This window comes from Gopherus flavomarginatus, chromosome 6, assembly GCF_025201925.1.
Source record: "Gopherus flavomarginatus isolate rGopFla2 chromosome 6, rGopFla2.mat.asm, whole genome shotgun sequence".
Lineage (NCBI taxonomy): Eukaryota > Metazoa > Chordata > Testudines > Testudinidae > Gopherus > Gopherus flavomarginatus.
Genome location: NC_066622.1, coordinates 69,084,317 through 69,103,644, shown reverse-complemented (window position 1 = coordinate 69,103,644; position 19,328 = coordinate 69,084,317). Strand labels below are relative to the sequence as shown.

At 44.6% G+C, this 19,328-nt stretch overlaps 1 protein-coding gene across 1 annotated transcript in view; it reads left to right on the top strand.

Annotated features, from left to right (window-relative positions):
• The window catches only part of LOC127053883 (uncharacterized), a 412,316-nt gene that overhangs the window by 255,621 nt on the left and 137,367 nt on the right, over positions 1 to 19,328 (top strand). The gene's annotated exons all lie outside the window — the stretch shown is intronic.

Below are 19,328 nucleotides of genomic sequence, written 5' to 3'. Positions count from 1 at the left end.
CCTTCTTCACGATTCCGGTGGACCCCCAGTCCCAGGAAATCTTCTTCTTCGAATGGGAAGACGCAAACAGGAATAAAAGGCAGCTGTGTTGGACAGTGCTGGCACAAGGATTTAAGAACTCCCCCACTCTCTTCAGCCAAGCTTTATCTCGGGACTTGGAAGAATGGGAAAATGAGAACAAAGCCCTTCTCCTGAAATACGTTGATGATTTATTAATAGCAGCAGTGGGACTAGAAGTATGTCTCCAGGCAACCGTAAGTCCTTTAAACTTTCTTTGGCTGCGGGGGTATCGCGTGTCAAGAAATAAAGCCCAAATTGCCCTCCCTGAAGTACGTTACCTAGGCTTCCAGATCAGACAAAGGGAACGCCACCTCTCAAGGGAGAGGCTTGAGGCTATCTGTCAGGTCTCTACTCCCCGGAATCACAAGCAGCTTAGAGCATTCCTGGGAATGGCAGGATTTTGCCGCATGTGGATTCCAGATTTTGGATTGCTAGCTAAGCCACTGTATGAATGTGTTAAAGGGACCGATCAGGAACCATTTTACTGGACAACAGAGGCAAATAATGCCTTTACCTTAATAAAAAGAAAACTGATGGAAGCCCCAGCCCTGGGTCTTCCTGATCTTTCTAAGCCCTTTCAATTGTATGGACATGAAAGAAGAGGGGTGGCCCTGGGACTCCTTACACAGTTATTGGGCTCTTGGAAATGTCCAGTTGGTTATTTCTCCAAACAATTGGATCAGGTTGCTAAGGGGTGGCCAGCATGCTTACGGGCAGTTGCAGCTACAGCTCTGGTGTGAGAGGAAGCAGAAAAACTGACTTTGGGGAGGGGCTGTGCAAGTCTTTACTTCTCATATGGTTCAAGCCTTACTGGACACAAAGAGGGGTCTCTGGCTCACCCAAGCTCGGGTAGTCCAGTATCAGGCTAAGCTCTTAGAGAACCCCGAAGTTACCTTGCAGGCTTGCCCCTCCCTTAACCCGGCCACTCTGCTGCCAGAAACAGAGGGCCAAGAACATGACTGCTTGGAGGTTATAGATGACCAGTATTACAAAAACTACACCAGACCTCTCATGTGGACAGGGAAGCTTTGACCCAGCTCACACAAAAGTACTTCATCACCTCAGGACTTCGGCCCCTAGCGTCCCAGATATCTGCGGAGTGCCTTACTTGCCAGAAAAATAATCCTCGACCAGGGAATCCAGTTATACCAGCTACCCTAGAACCCACTCCGGGCCCCAGGCTAGTGTGGCAAATCAATTTTACCGAACTTCCTCGAGCCCAGGGGTATAGATACCTCCTTGTCCTGGTGGATCGTTTCAGTGGGTGGCCTGAAGCTTTTCCCTGCCGAAATAACACTGTTAAGACTGTGGCTCTTAAACTTATTAAAGAGATTTTTCCTAGATTTGGCCTGCCTCGATGGATGGAGTCTGACCAGGGAACACACTTCACCTCAAAGATTGTCCAGAATGTCTCGGACATCCTCCAGCTCAACTGAAAACTTCACACCCCTTGGAGGCCACAGGCCAGTGGAGTGGTAGAATGCACTAATCAGACACTCAAAAGGCACCTAGCCAAAATATGTCAGGAAGCATCTTTAAAGTGGCCCGATGCCCTACCTTTGGTTTTACTCCACATTCGGGCTCTTCCTAAGGGTAGAACTGGTTTAAGCCCCTTCGAGATTATGTTTGGAAGGGCATGGCCTATGAATGGTACCCCGATCCTGCTAGGGGAATGGGAGGCTGGGTGTGGATATTTATCTCAGTGTATGTGTTCTCTGTCTGCTGTTTTATGTTCCCTTCACAGGTACGTGAGGGACTCTCAGCCACTCCCTTTGGATGCACCTGTCCATTCCCTACAGCCTGGTGACTTCGTCCTCATCCGTACCTGGAAGGACAAACCCCAGGAAAAGTGGAAAGGACACGATCTCGTCTTACTGGTTTCCCACACGGCGGCTAAAGTAGAGGGACACAAGAGCCGGATTCACTATTCCTGACTAAAAGCTGTACCTCCACCGCACAATCCAGACCCCGAGCAGTGGACGGTTCAGCCTACCGGAACCGGAGCATCGGAAAATTTGGGACTCAAGTTATTATTTAAATGCAAATAACTCTAATTTGCCATGTTTTTAATATTTGTATGGGTGTTTCCTGTTTCTGGACAGCTGACCCTTTCATCCTTCTGCTCCCTGGAAAATAACTGGTGGGCCCTTTTAGCTGTCACAGCCTCTAATTCTTCCCACTTTTGTGTAGGGAGTGGTTACACTTTAGGGTCTGTATTTACTACTTGTTTTGTGAGGGTGGCTATGCCCTTGCAAGAAATTCACAAATATACTGAACTTGCTGGTTTCAATATTAAATTGACAGCTGGGCATCTGGCTAAGTTTGGCTCTATCTCAAATCCTAAGCCCTATACAAATCAGCATCGCCTTCAAATTAGACTAATGGCCGTGTCCTCAAATGCTACTTCCTGTTTTACTATTGTAGGGGCACAAAAGGTTGGTACTAATTTAACCAACCATGAGATGAATTGTTCTGTTTCTCCAACCCCAACTTCTTATTTGTATGCTCACTTATACCTTCCCCGTGGGTGGTTTTTGCTCTGCGGACTAACCGCATTTACCTATGTCCCAGCTAACAGTTCGGGAGGCCCTTGTTCTCTCGGACGATTAACCATGAGGGTTGTCCCTGGCTATGCTCTAGTTTTAGGGACACCTGGACCTACCCGAGCCCGGAGGGCTCGGCGTGTCCTGCCTCTGGATGAAACATGTGATTCTAAGGTAAATCTGGTGTCTAAATCTCAGGCCGTAGCCCTTGCTACCTCATTGGTTGGAGTCCCAAGCCTGGCCTTTGATGCAGAGCTCCAGCTTGCTAAAGTGGCCTGTGCCCTCACCAAGTCCATTATCCTAACTTCCACTTTAATCTCTGACTTGGCCTCGGAACTCACAGGGGTCCGAGAAGGGGTACTCCAAAATCGCGCTGCAGTAGACTACCTCCTCTTAAGGCATAATCATGGCTGTGAGGAATTTAAGGGTCTCTGTTGCTTTAACCTTTCTGATCACAGCCAAAGTATTGAAAATAGACTGGCTAAGTTGCATGACATTGTCATTCACATAACGCAAAATAGTGACAATGATTGGTGGGGTTCTTGGGGATTTGGTAATTGGTTTGGGTGGCTTAAAAGTATTTTTACCTCTCTGCTAGTGGTGATAGCGATTGGTTTGCTCTTCTGCTGTGGTCTGCAGATAAGAGTTCCTTGCTGTAAAAGTTGTCTTTCTGCCCTCCGTCAGCCAACAGAAATGTACCCCCTTAGGGCAGTCTCACTGCCAACATCGGGTGGCCTGCCTTTCAACCTTGTTCTAAGTAATGAATATGAGAAAACTCAACGGAAAGCCTTTGAGTATTCTCAAAGGGGGGATTGTTGGGGGTAGGCCAGGCCCCAAGTAACTGGCAATATGGCATGGGGTTAAAAGTTTACATTCTCAGGCCTGCTATCGCCTTCGAATTGCCCCTTAGATTAATCAATATGTTCCTTTGAAGCTAGCATGAGTACATGTAATCATTTATCATTTTCTTTTATTCTTTTGTTTATGGTATAAAATGTGATTAATCAAAGGGGGCTCTGTATTGTGGGAAGAGGATGTAGTTAATTAAAGAATCCGGTAGTTAATGAATTGTAAATGAGCAATTATGGCACCTGTGAACATCTTTGTAAACAAGTAGGGTATATAAGACATGGCAAAAGATAACGGGGTGTGCAGGATTTGAGATTTGTATATCTCCCGGCACCTTATTTGAATTCAAATAAAGACTCGCTTCTCCACTCCGATGTGGTCATTGGGGATACGCACAACAGGCAAACGAGCCCCAACTGTTGCCTCCTGCAACAATATTCCGAAGTTACAAGCCTTTGAAGAGAAAAATCACAGTTCACACATGCTCAGGTGAGACATCTTAGAATTTAGCAGCTAAAATCTCCAAAGGTTCTGTCTTCACTAGGCATGCACCAGCACCTCACAGATCCTGGTGCCAGTCCACATGCAGTCCCCTGGGTCAGGGCGCTGCTGGAGGGAGTGGCAGGCAGCTCCCATGGAGCTGCCGTAGTGGTGTCTGTGGGAGGTCCACCGGAGCCGCACGAGCAGCCGACCGTCCGCAGGCACGACTGCGGCATCTCCACCCAAGCCGCGGAGCACCGGACCACCTGCAGGCACCACTGCGGCAGTTCCACAGGAGCTGCCTGCCATCCCCTCCGGCAGCACCCTGACCCAGGGGACTGCATGTGGACTGGCACCATATGGCTAGGATCTGTGAGGTGCTGGTGCATGCCTAGTGAAGACAGAACCTTTGGAGATTTTAGCTGCTAAATTCTAAGAAGTCTCACCTGAGCATGTGTGAACTGTGATTTGTCTCTTCAAAGGCTTGTAACTTCGGCATATTCTAGGAAACCACTGAAAATTAAGTGGCCTATAAAGGCCAATAAAAACCTCTGCCGTGGTGGAATAATGGAAGATTAGTAGTCACCAGGGTGCCTTAGGGTATGTCTTCACTACCATCCGGATCAGCGGGCAGTGATTGATCCAGTGGGGATCGATCTATCGCATCTAGTCTAGCTGAAGTTATGTAGCTTAGATCAATTCACTCCCCCGACCCCAGCATAGACCAGGCCTAATAAATATTGTAATAGGCCATAAAAACAGTGTTTCTTTAAGAGTGAACCTTTTTTGCAGTCTGTTCCACCTTGTTTTTAGCTTGGAGGTGCTAATTAACTGCTACAGACCTGAGTAAGAACTTGGTACAGCTCAAAAGCTTGTCCCTTCCACCAACATAAGTTGATCCAACATATTACCTCACCTACCTTGTCTCAGCCATATCGAGAGTCCAACATGGCAACAGCAATACTGTAAACTAATTGCAATGTAGCGGTAATGTCATCTCCCTAGTAGAAAACAGGCACGATATCAATGATGTTGAAGCTGAACCTTTGACTCATCAGTGTTTGGGTATCTTTTCATATAGGCGAACTGAGTCTGGTCCTCCCTCCTTTCATTCCTGTTCTCTTCCCATTTCCAGGTATTATTTTCAGCAATGGGGAGCAGTGGAAGCAGCTCCGTTGATTTGCCCTCACTAATCTGAGAAATTTTGGGATGAGGAAGAAAAGCATTGAGGAGGGTATCCAGGAGGAAACTTGTTTTCTGATGGAAAGGCTCAGAAACACACATGGTGGGGATTGTTTCACGTCTGTTGGAAATAGAGGAGTCAAAGACTCTTGTCTTTCTGTTTTTCATTATATTAATTGTTTGGTTCAAACGGCTTATTACTCCAGCCATTAACTGCACATATAACAACCTGTGTTAATGTAATGGGAAAGGATGGGTGAAATGTTCCACAGATGACCATTTCTGGCTGTTTCTTTCTCACATTTTCTCCCCTCTGATCTGTGATCAATGAGTAAATGGAAGATATTTGTTTAGAGTGTGTAGATGCAAACACAGTGAGCCATATTAGAGCAGGTTAGTTCCAGTGTGCTGGGTTAAAAAGACACCTATGCCTACAGTTTGCTTCTTCTCATTTCTTTTTTTCTCTGCTAAACTTATGATACGTGTTTGGTACCTACCTTCTATAGCAGTGGTTCTCGACCCGTGGAGCGCGGGCTGCATTCAGCCCAATTAGGGGACAGCTGCAGCCCAGCTCATCTGTCTGCTAAAGGTCGGCCACGTACCAGGTCCCCCAGGTTCCTGGCTGCCCAGCGGAGGGGTCTGGGCTGCCCCGTCAGTCAGTGTGTTGGGGTCAGGGCTGCTGGCACGGATTTTGGGGGTCTGGGGTTCCTGGCCAGCCCAGCAGGGTCAGGGGCAGTTGCCTGGCCTGCAAGCTCTGGGGTCTGGGGAAGCCACACGGCGAGGGTCCAGGGTCTGGGGCAGGCAGGTGGCTGGCCCTGCATGGCAGGGGTCCAGGGTTGGGGTCAGGTCCCTGCTGCCGCTTCGCTGCCACCAGGCTCCTACAGCCCAGATAACAAGTTGAGAACCACTTTTCTGTAGTGATGGGCTCTATAGGAATGTTTGGAATCACGGTGTAAATTTACAATACTTCATAAATGACTCTCATTTATCTTATTCCTCTCTGTTCCTTGTGGGACATAGAGCCTTCCCCAGGGTCTTCCATCTTTGCTGGTTTCGTCCTGCAGTCTTAGGTTCTTCCAATCTCAATTTGATAACTAACAATTCTGCTTCTGTTGTGCATTTCATGTTCTCCAAGGTCTACCTTATTGCCTCTTGCCATGAGAGTTCCAGTCCAACTCCTGTCTTATTATGTGATTCAAGTCTTTTGCCCACATATGTTCTAGCCATCTCTATTTTTGTTCCAGAATTTCCTGTCCCATCAGTTTTTGTTTCATCTTCCTTTGCTTTTTTTTTCTACCCATCTGATATTGTGGATTTGTCTATGGCAGCTGTTTATAAGAACTTGGAGTATAGATATAAGGTCTCAACACGTTTCCTAGTTTCAGCACGATGTAGTAAGACTGACCTTATAATGATGCTAAATATTTCAAGTTTGGTTGGGAAGGTAAGATTTGTATTTCTCCAGATCAGATTTAGAGTTACAAGGGCATGTCTGGCTTTTGCTATTCTGGCTTTAATGTCTGTCTGTTCTACCTGTTGTATGTGGGATGCTGCCAAGATATGTGAACTATCAGAGCTCTTCTATGTCAGTGCCAGTTACACTCCTAAATTATTATTTATATTCCAGTAACATCTAACAGCCCCAGCTGATGTTGGGGCTCATTTGTGTATGGACTGTTGGAAGAAATGGTTTGAGACAATCACTGCCCCAAGGAGCGTACAACTTAAATAGACATGAATGAAACCAGTTTAAGAAATGAATGATTTTTCCTGCTATTTTAGAGACGGGGAACTTAGCCATAAGATCACCTGCCTCTTGCAATATTTAATGCAACACTAAGGGATACACTGACGTTGCTTCTGCCCATCTGGTGAATTGTAAGTGGGAGACGAGAATGCACTGAGACCCTTCCCCACCCCTGGTACCACAGTAATGCTGCTACTTCTACTTGTGCGCCCTGAGCCAAGGGGCAGTTATTGCTGTTGGGAATGAGTCAAAGAGAATCGATGGGTGAGGGACACGAGCAGGGGTCTGGTGCATGACGAAAATGCTGCTTCTGGATGTTCCCATGAGCACTGTGCTCTCAGGTTAGAGGAGTGAACTCTTGCCGATAATTCCCAGGAATGTTGTGCTGCTCCCTCTGACGCTGCAGCCCCAGGTTAGCTCTCAGTTACCAGCCCCATGTGTTCCTTGTGCTTATGGGGAAGGGAGAACCTGAAACGGAAGCTAAGATGTCACTGGTAAGCCAGTGGGAAATTCAGCCTCTCCAGCTGTGTGAGCTGAGCTGTGGGGCCTGCTTAGCGCACTCTGAAGGCGGAAAGAAGACCTATCCCCCCTGCTGTTGAGCTGGGAGCCTTTATTCCTTCCCTAGCACAACAACTGTGTATTTACACTGCACAGCCCGGGCTGGCAGCGCCAAGAGGAGATTGCTGTGCTCTAGGATTTAGTGATGATTAGGGCCCTACCAAATTCACGGCCATGAAAAACCCATCACGGACCGTGAAATCTGGTCTCCCCCCTGAAATCTGGCCTTTTGTGTGCTTTTACTCTATACTATACAGATTTCACAGGGGAGGCCAGTGTTTCTCAAATTGGGGTCTCTGACCAAAAAGGGAGTTGCAGGGGAGGCGCAATGTTATTTTAGGGGGGGGTCAGCATATTGCCACCCTTACATCTGCACTGCCTTCTTAACTGGGTGGCTGGAGAGCAGCGGTTGTTGGCCAGGAGCTCAGCTTTGAAGGCAGCGCCCTGCCAGCAGCAGCGCAGAAGTAAGAGTGGCAGTACTATACCATGCCATCCTTGCTTCCGCGTTGCTGCCTTCAAAGCTGGGCAGCCGAAGAGTGGCAGCTGCTGACTGAGGGTCCAGCTCTGCAGGCAGCAGTGCAGAAGTAAGGGTGGCAATACCAAAAAATGATGGCCCCTGGTCAGACCACAGTGTGCTAAGAAGCAGAGCAGAGTGAAAATTGATTGCCAGCAGAAAAAGTGGTGTTTGTTTAATTTAGTATGTGAGAGGTAAGAGTAGTGATTGGGGCAGCCCCAACCCACCCTCCCCAGGGATTATTGCGGTCAGCCCCACCTTGCTCTGAGGTGGGAGATCCACAATGTCCCCGTGCTGCCAGTGACTCTGATGCCGGGGGTGAAGACACTGAATTGAAACTGACTCCAGGTCCGGCGCTACCATTTAGGCAGCCTAGGCAATCGCCTAGGGCATCAGAAGAATTGGTAGGCGCCGTTTTGCCTGAGGAAGCGGCAGGTGGCTCCGGTGGAGCTGCCGCAGTGGAGCCTGAGGAGGGTCCGGTGCTCCACGGCTCTGGTGGACCTCCCGCAGGCATCACTGCGGCAGCTCCACCGCACCGGAGCCACGGAGCACCGGACCCTCTGCAGGCACCACTGTGGCAGCTCCAGCGGAGCTGTGGGACTAGCGCGCGAGGCGGCGAAATTGCCGTGCGCCTAGGGCGCTCAAACCTCTAGCGCCGGCCCTGAGCCTAGGCAATCACCTAGGGCACCAGAATTATTCGAGGGGCAGCATTTTGCCGGGGGGGCGGCAGGCGGCTCCGGTTGACCTGCCGCAGGCATGCCTGCGGACAGTTGGTTGCTCGCGCAGCTCCGGTAGATCTCCCGCAGGCATGCCTGTGGCAGCTCCACCAAAGCCACGGACCAACGGACCCCCCGCAGGAATGACTGCGGCAGCTCCACCGGAGCTGCGGAATCAGCGCGGGGGGCGGTGAAATGGCTGTGCGCCTAGGGCGCATGAAACCCTAGCGCCGGTCCTGACTGACTCTTTGTAGTTTTATTTTGCTCCAGCGTGGCCCTTTGACGCCACCCTCTTCCTTACCCACGCACTCTCCAATGTCATCTGCTCCACTGTCTTTTGGGACCGGTTTGACTATGAAGGTAAGAAATTTGTTACTTTAATTAGTCTCATACAGGAAAAGGACAAGCTCCAGAGCTCTCTCTGGACAGCGGTATGTTCAGGGGTTTATTCCATTCTCCTTATTTATACTGGGGGAGGGGACAGAGATTTCTTTCTTTAACTATTAATTTTCCTTAAACAAGTGTTAATTCAGATTCCCATAATGGTCTTATTCTCTTCATTAGGATGAAGCTACTGCCAAACCCAGCCTCAAACTTGTTTCTAAATCTTGTTTAAAATCCCACACAAAACACTTCATTAGCCCAGAATTCAGTTTGCTTATGGACATTCACTGTCAATATTACTGGTAAAAATCAAGCAAGTTGCCAGTTAAAATATTAACATCCACACCAGTGACATGTCACATGCCTTATCATATAAGCAACATGATAGTGAATCTGAAGATATTTCTCACCTCCAAAGCAAACTTCCTTTCATTTCCAGCTCACAGCCAGCCACCAGACACACCCTCATTCCTGAAAACCTCGCTAATTGCGCAATGAAGGGCCAAACTCTTTGTTGGCATCACTCAGTCAAAATAAAGGGAGTTACACTACAGCAGAGAATGTGACCCTTTTACTGCCACCTCTGGAAGTCTAACATATATTTTCCTTTTAAAGGCTACATGGTTTATTACTGCTTAAGAAAATTTGTGGTCAGAGCTAAGGTTGGGTACTTGAGTGTTTTGTTTTGTTTGTTTTTTCAAGAAAAGGATGTGTGTACTGGGGTTGGTTTTATGTGGGGAAAAAATGGAGCATACCTTAGCTGATATGATTGAAGGTCACTGCTGTTTTTGTGAGGAATTTATGTATGTTTGATAGTATTACTTAGTGGAGTTTGCAATGATCTGTGGAATCCATTTTCATAAGAAGGTGTCAAAGAAATGTTGTATCGTTCTGCTGTACTTGATTCATTTGAGTGAACACTATGACTGTTGTGCCCAGATATATCAAACTGTGTTTTTCTTTCATCTTTTATAGCTGCGCTCTTTTTTCCCGACTCTCATGGATTACATCCCTGGGCCTTATCGGAGGATATTTAAAAAATGCTCAGGAGTTCAGAAGATCTGGAGAGAGTGAAGACGCACAAAGAGTCTCTGGATCCCAACTACCCTCAAGACTTTATTGATGTTTTCCTCATCAAAATGGGAGAGGTATGTGAAGGCAGTAGCCCTTTTGTTTTCCTGTGGAGTGGGTTATACATATAATTGGGATTAATTTGTTAAGCAACAACATAGGACATGGCTTTGAAGAAGGCCCAAAGGGAAGACATGCTCTCTGCCCAAGGAAGATACATTATAATGGTCAAACTCTGCTCTCCTCCTTCATGTATAAAAAAAAAAAAAAGTCAGCGTATTGCACAGAAAAGACCCAATGCACCACGATAATACATTTGTAATATCAGGTGCTATGAGCCACTTTTGTGGGATTTTTATAATGATCAGAGGTGGGTCACCTGCTGGGTAGAAGGATATATATCTGAATATCTCAATATATCCTACAGTTTTACCATCAAGAATCAAAGATTGTCGCCAAATCTTTTTTCAGGAGCAAAAGACTATCCAGTCAGAATTTAATGTGGAAAGTTTGGCACGAAGCACAATAGAGTTATTTGTCGGTGGAACAGGGACAACCAGCATCACTCTGATATATGGACTCTTATTCTTCTGAAATACCCAGAAATAGAAGGTAAAAGTCTTCCTTTCCCAAACACACAAAATGTTAGGTCCTCGGGGGATGTGAGGAATGCATGGACCAGTAAATAGATATAGACATCTCCCCTTTAGTCACCAAAATGCACCATGCCTGGCCTGTTGCTGTAACATGGTGGTGGTTCATTAGTTTATGTGAAGTGAGTTGAAGATGTGTTTTGGGGGGGGGGGGAGTTTCTACTCCAGTTTCCTGCAGGCAGGAGTTCTCATCCAAAAAGCACCATTACAATGGATATTACTTGTCCCCGTATTGACAGTCTGAGCAAAGGATCCAAAGGCTGAATAGGCCGTTGTGATTGAATTCCTCTCTCAGTCCAGATCAGTGAAGTTTGACCAGGTTTGTTATAATCCCAAACTGCAGATAGTGTGACACAGTGGTGGGCAAATCTATGGGAATCCTCTTCTTTACCGTTGTAATTAAGCCTCATTAATCTGATGACAGAGAAAATTCACAAAGAGATTGACCGTGTGATTGGCCAAAGTCGAAGCCCCTGCATGGTGGATCGAAGCCAGATGCCCTACACAGATGCTGTGGTACATGAAATCCAGAGATTCATCGCTTTTTTCCCATAAGGTATCTCACTTGCTGTGGCTAGAGATGTTCATCTCAAACAGTATGTTATTCCCAAGGTCAGTTCTCAATGTGTCTGTGAAGGGTCGAGTTCTTTTACCTTTTTCTCTTCTTAATTTTGAATAATTTGCAATGGAAATGCTTCAGTTAGATTTTGTGTGGTGGTTTTTTTGTTGCTGATTTACCAATATTATACCAATTATTATTGAATCCCTCCAAGCCTATGCATGAATCAGATCAGCAGTTTGCAGTCTGCAGACTGGGCTTTCAGTCCAGGAAAGGGTTTCAGATTCTAGCTGTGGCATTTCGATATGGAATAGAAAATGCATTTAGCAATGGTAATCACTAAGGTTTTGATATCAAACTAGCAGGCAGAAACATTCTCTTCTCTTGAGGCCAAAGGGATTTTGTTTCTGGGGAAATTTCTTGGCACAATTAGTTGACAAGCAGAACATCATAGAAAATGGAAATGACTGAATACATTTAAAAAGTATTAGAGCCCTCCCAACCTTATTTCTGGAACTGAATGCAAGCCAATCAATACAAATACAAAAACAAAAAACTACACTTCAAGCTTAAGGTATTTTTAATAGTGAGCCAAGCTTACACAGTTAATTCTTGGTTTTTGTTTACTAAATAATGAAAAATAGACTTAGATTTGTATTAAATAGACTAATAGATTCTAAGGACCATTGTGATTCTTTAGTCTGACATCCTATATATCATGGGCCATGGGACTTGTCCAAGAGCAGATCTTTTAGAAAAACATCCAATCTTGATTTTAAGAAATTGTCAGTGATGGAGAATCCACCACGTCCCTTGAGAAATGGTTCCGATGGGTAATTACTCTAACTGTTAAAAACTTCCACCTTATTTCTAGTCTGAAATTGTCTAGCTTCAGCTTCCAGTGACTAGATCATGTTACACCTCTCTCTGATAGATTGGGGAGCCCATTATTAAATATTTGTTCACCATGCACTTATAGATACTTATGGACTGTTATCAAGTCACTCCTTGACCTCTTTGTTAAACTAAATAGATTAAGCTCCTTGAACATATCCCCATAAGACATGTTTTCTAATTCTTTAGTCATTTGAGCTGTGGGCGCCAGAATTGGACACAGTATGCCAGCAGGCGTCTCACCACTGCCAAATACATAGTAGAAATTCCCCTGTTTTGCATCCCAGGATAGCACTAGCTTATTTGGCCACAGCGTTACAGTAGGAGCTCATGTTCAGCTGTTTATGCACCACAACCCCCAAATCTTTTGAAAAGTCATTATTCTACTAGGATAAAGGCCCCATCCTGTAAATCTGGCCTGCCTTCTTTGTTCCCAGATATCTATATTTACATTTAGCTGTATTGAAATGCATATTGTTTGCTTGCACCCATTTTACCAAGCAAGCTAGATTACTCTGAATCAGTGACCTGTCTTCACTATTTGCCACTCCCACAAGTTTTGTGTCATCTGCAAACTTTATCAGTGATGATTTTCTGTTTTCTTCTACGTCATTGTTAAAAATGTTAAATAGCATAGGGCCAAGAACCAGTCCCTGCAGGATCCCACTGAAAACAGACCTGCTCAATAACAATTTCCTATTTACAATTAAATTTTGAGATTTATCAGTTAGCCAGTTTTTAATCCATTTAATATGTGCCATATTAATTTTTATTGTTCTGTTTTTTTAATCAAAATGTCATACGATACCAAGTCATGCCTTACAAAAGCCTAAGTATGTCGTTCTACTACCCTTATCAACCACCCTTCTAATCTCATCAAAAAAGGATATCAAGTTAGTTTGACAGAATCTATTTTCCATAACCGCATATTGATTTGCATTAATTACACTATCCTCCTTTAGTTATTTATTAATCTAGTCTCACAATATCTGCTTCATTATCTTGTCTGGGATTGATGTCAGGCTGATAGACCAGTGATTAACCAGCTGATCCCACTGACCCTTTTTAAAAATTGGCACAGCATTAACTTTCTTCCAGTTTTCTGGAACTTCCCCACTACCCCAAGACTTATTGAAAATCAGCATGGTCCACCAAGTGCCACGATCAGCTCTTTTAGAACTCTCGAATGCAAGTTACCTGGACCTGCTGATTTCAAAATATCTAACTTTAGTAGCTTCTGCTTAACATCCTCCAAAGATACTGGTGGACAGATATACAAGGCCAGCAAGGACGATTGTGATCATCTAGTCTGACCTGTATAACATAGGCCACAGGACTTCCCAGAAATAATTTATTTGATGTAGCTTCTCTCTCACTGGCAGGGGTATTTTGCTGGGTCTGGTATGCTGAATAATAATACTTATCTGCTGTATCTCAAAGCACTTTACCAAGAGGAGGTAGTATCGCTATCCCCATTTTACAGAGGGGGGCAACAGGAGCTCTGACACCAAAAGTGACTTCCCAAAGTCACTCAATGTATTCTAGATCTGCCAGTGAGTAGTACAAAGGGTGAACTGCTGTGCAGTGGGTATAACTGTGCTCATGAAATTTTAATATTTCTGCTTCTGGTTGAAAGCATAATGTTCAGGAGATGCAAGTGTAACCCTTCTGCCAGGCCGAATTGATAGCAGCAAGGGCCGGGTTCAATACATAGAGGTTCCTTCCCTACAATGTAATGCAGAACCAGCTCAAGCCTCCACCCAGTGACCTGGAAAAATCTTACACACCCCTGGGTGGCTCGAAGAGGCAATACTTCCCCTCTCGCAAGCACAGAGTCTCGGTGTAGCAGAAAATGTTTTATAACATGAGATAAACAACATAGCATTAAATTGAGAAAACACCTCAACTAGCATTCATAGACCAAACCATGAGCAAAGACCCACCCCAGGATATTGAGCCGTGTCCTCTTCTCTGGGCTCTTGAGTCCAGCAACCCCAAAATCAACCCAAGACTCCAAAGTCCAATACCCCAAATGTCCCTAGAGTCCAGCAACCCAAAGATCACCCACAGTCCCAAAAGTCCAGCAACCCAAAAGTCTCTGTCCCGGGTCAGTGCAGCCACAGAGTTCAAGAGTCTATCTGCAGAGGTTTTCCCCCTACCAGCCTGGGTAGAAAGGGGCACCTTACGTGGTCCGGGGCCAACTGCCCTGCCTCTCTGTGGGATTCTGCTTCTGCCTTCCCCACGAACTACTCAGCTCTGCTCCACTCCACCCTGCCAGCTGCTCTGCTTCACAAGCTGTCCCGTGATCTGCTCCAGCTGTCCCCGCAAACTGCTCAGCTCTGCTCGCTCCATGGGCACTCTAATTGTCCCTCAAACTGCTGAGCTCCACCAGCTGTTCTGCTCCACAATATAGTTTCAGGCTCCATCACTAGTTAGTACAGCTCTTTAGTGATTTCAGCCCTTAGTGAATTCAGCTCAGGAACCTGTAACTTAGATTCTTAAGGAGATCAAAAATCAGCTCTGGTATTCAACAGTGGAGAGAGGAGGAGGTGCAATTGATGCTTCTGTCTCACACAAGGAGCCCACTCCTTTGTCTAGCGAGTGCCACTCAATTGATGGTGAGACTCCCTGTCACAAAGCAGTTTCACAGTTCCTCATCCACACAATCAGGGTGACAACACTCCACTCCTCCCGCCCCAACAACAAAGAAACTGGGGATCCCACAGCTGCCAAAGCAACCATCCCAGGCTGCCGTGGGCTATGCCATGCGGGATGGGTGTGCCTATGCAAACATGATCGGCCCCTGAAATTCTTTTCCACACTCGCCATAATTCACCACCAGATGTTAGGGTAGAGCTCATCTTGACTCTGTTTACACAAGGAAATGAAGAAAAACAAAGATGGATTCTGCAGTCCAGCTCAGTGAATTTTGGAGGCTTCTCTCTTTTGGATAGTATCCACTTTAACTCTTTTCTTCTGCAGTTGCTAATTCAGGGCACCACGATATTCCCTGCACTCAAGTCAGTTCTATATAACAGCAGGGAATTTCCAAACCCAGAGCAATTTAACCTGGGACATTTCTTGGATGAAAATGATGCCTTTAAGAAGAGTGACTTCTTCCTGCCTTTTTCTGTACATAAAATAAGCCATTGTTTTTCAAATCCTAGACTGTCTTCTGGCTTTCCCTTGAACTTCCTAGTGTCTCTCAGACTATTTAGTGCATTTTTTTTCAGGTGGCCTATGACGCAGAGTCTGTCCTGCTAGCAAAGCATCTATCCATCTTTAAAGAGTGTTACTTTCCGTTCCTTGGTCTGAAATGAGTTTTTTGACTAACTACACACTCCCTTCTCTGCGCTCTGCCTGGCAACTTTGTGTCTTGCTTTGTGTGGTGTCTGTTGGGTACAAATTAATCCATGATCAAACAAGCAGATAACACTAAAATTGAAGGGGGTACCAAACATACAGTAAGACAAAGCCAACTGCATAGACAGCAGGAGAGAGATCCTAGAAATGCGTGGTTGGAAGGGACCTGGACAGGACCATGTAAATCTAGACCATCCATGACAGATATTTGTCCAGCCTGTTCCTAAAACCCTCCAGTGATGGGGATTCCATTACCTCACTTGGAAGCCTGTTCCACAGTTTGACTCTCTGTATAGTTAAAAAAGTTTTCCTAATATCTAACCTAAATCTCCCTTGTTGCAGATTAAGCCCATTACTACTTGTCCTACCTTCAGTGGACATGGAAAACAATTGATCCCAGTTCTTTTACTAACAGTTCTTCACATATTTGAAGACTGTTATCAGGTCCCTCCTCAATCTTCTTTTATCAAGACTAAACATGCCCAGTTTTGTTAACCTTTCCTTAGTGATCAGGTTTTCTAAACCTTTGATCATTTTTGTTGCTCTCTTCAGCACTCTCTTTAATTTATCCACATCTTTCCTAAAGCGTGGTGCCCAGAATTGGATAGGGTACTTCAGCTGAGACGTCACTAGTGCTGAGCAGAGTGGGATAGTTACCTCCGTGTCTTATATACAATACTCTTTTTAATACACCCCAGAATGTTATTAGCCTTCTTTGCAGCTGCATCACATGGTTGACTGATATTCAGTTTGTGAACCACTATAACCCTTCCACCACCTGGATCCTTTTCAGCAGTACTACTGCTAAGCTAGCTAGTCCCCATTTTATAGTTGTGCAGTATAAATGTTCATATATTATAAGCATATTCTCCAGTCCATTATCCAAGTCATTAATGAAAATATTAACTAGTACTGGACGCAAGAAAGGTCCTTCCTGGACCCCATTATATACACACCCTTGCAGTCTGAAAGCAAACCATTGATAGCTTTTCTCTGAGTACATTTTTTTTCAAACAGTTCTGAACCCATTTTATAGTAATTTCATCTTTAGCAAACATTTCCCTAGTTTGCTAATGAGAATGTCATGAGAATCTGTGTCAAAAGCCATATTAAAACAAAGTTATATCACATCTACTGCTTCCCCTCTGTTCTCTAGGTCAGTAACCCTGTTAAAGAAGGAAATCTGGTTGGTTTGGCATGATTTGCTCTAGACAAATCCATGCTGGCTATTCCTTATAACCCTATTATCTTCTAGGTATTTACCAATTGATTATTAATACTTTGTTCCAGTATCTTTTCAGGCTGACTGGTCGACAATTCCCAGGTCCTCTTTCTTCCACTTGTTAGAGATAGGTACTATGTTTTTCCATTTCCAGACTTCTGGGACCTCACCCATCTTCCATGAGTTCTCAAAGATTATTGCTAACAGTCCTGAGATTGCTTCAGCTAGTCCCTTAATTTCATTGGCCTCTGCTGACTTGAATATGTCTAACTTATCTAAATATTCTTTAACCTCTTCTCCCCCTATTTTGGAGTGCATTTCTTTCCTCTTGTTGTTTATATTAAATGTGTTGAATATGTGGTCACCATTCACCTTCCCAGTGAAGACTGAAGCAGAAGGGGCATTAAATACCTCAGCCTTCTTGATCTCATCAAGGGGCTACATAACTTCTCTACTTGAATCTAAGTTACCGAGCTTCCCTGTCACTCTGTTAACAGTGCCTTCAGCCTTCTTCCTCCATCCTGCTTACTCAGGACACCTACACCTCCGTACTTGTGTACTTCTCCCCTTCTACTCAATCACCACCATATCACTGCCCCAGAAAACTGTTTCGCTCGTTTGGAATGTGGATAATGTATTCCTCAAACCCCACATCTTCCTGCCCCCCACATCTTCCCACCCTTCACCCCAAACTGCCTCTAAATCGTCAATATAAGGAACTCAGTTCTTCAAATTATCTATAAGCGGCTTCTTAAACCCTCATACACTTTCATACCTTACTGAACTCTGAGAAACAGCCATTATCCTCCATGCACTTGCCCTGAACCACTCTGTGCATGTAACTTTAATCCTGAGATTTTGCTCCCATAATAACCATATTTAAAATGTGCTGCAAAGAAAGATCTCCAGCATCAACTCAAAATTCCTTTTTCATTGCAGGGAAGCGGATTTGCGTGGGAGAGGGTCTGGCTCGGGTGGAGCTCTTTTTGGTACTGACAACGATTTTGCAGAACTGTACAATTAACTCAAAAAGCCACGTAGAATAATCATGCAGAGTTTCTAGACAGGCTCAGGTTGGAACAGAAGCTGGGTATGTTTTAGTTCATTTGTGAGTTGGTTGACAACTATGGAAACTTTGTTAAGAAGCACTAAGGCTTCTTTATTTACAAAGAGTTGGTAACAGTGTCCAGCTGTTAGGATATAGATGTTTAAGCCTGGCTGTAAAGGCCTATACTTTAAGAATTTATGTGTATGTTTTTTATTTAGCTAGTTATAGAGGTATAAAAGAGAGAATCTGTGTAAGGGCATTCTCTCACTGTGGCAGTCTGAGGTCCTGTTCTTAGGCCAGTGCCTCTGGCTAAACAGCAGAGGCAGCCATAAGCTGGGAAGCGTGCAGTCACATCCTTACATTTTAAACTAGTTATATTGAAATAAGGCAATCTGGGGCTGTTAGGAAGGTGATCCGATCTATCACCTCTAGAGAGAGGGAAGAGGCAAGAAGATGTAAAAGGAAATTTAGTTTGATAGTTTTCTGTCTGGTAAGAACTCACTTTTTAATAGACACAGCTGGGAAACCGTTATGTCGGTATAGATGTGGTTGTGAAATCCTCACTTCTGTATTGTTTTGTCATTATAGTTCCCACTTTGTTATGTTTATTTTCATGATCTCTGTCTGGTTCTGTGATTGTTTCTGTCTGCTGTATAATTAATTTTGCTGGGTGTAAACTAATTAAGGTGGTGGTATATAATTGGTTAACTAATCATGTTACAATACGTTAGGATTGGTTAGGTAAATTTTAGTAGAATGATTGGTTAAGGTATAGCTGAGAATATTATTATATAAACTAGGGACAAACAGGAAGTAAGTTGGAATTTGAAAATAAGGAAAAAGGAACTTAGATTTGAGCTTGCTGGAAGTTCACCCCAATAAACATCGAATTGTTTTCACCTTCGGACTTCGGGTATTGTTGCTCTCTGTTCATGCGAGAAGGACCAGGGAAGTGGGAAAGTGAAGGAATAAGCTTTCTAACAAGAGCCAATGAGAATAAATTGTGATGATGTAATGCTTTTGGCTCAATAGCCTACTTTGATAGGCAGAGTTTATGTGGCACTGGACTGAACTAAAGTTCTCCCTCCCCTGCTCGTTCATGCAAGTTAATTAAGCACAGTGTTAATACAGTTGCTCCTCATTAATTTTCCAACTCATCTCAACACTTCCATATATTTTCATATTTATGTAGTTTTGTGATACATGTTCCAGGGCTAGGACCAAGCTGGGAGGTGCAGATTCATTCACCGAATAGTCACTGAACCAACAAGACATGATGCCAATTTAGATTTGGTATTGGGAGGTACTGAGGACCTCATGGAACAACTGTTTGTAGGGGACAATCTTGGTTCTAGTGATCATAAGCTAATTCAATTTAAACTAAATGAATGGGAAAACAAAAATTGATCTGCAACTAGGGCCCTGGATTTCAAAAGTGCTGACTTTAAAAACTTAAGAAAATTAGTTAGGGAAGTGGACTGGACT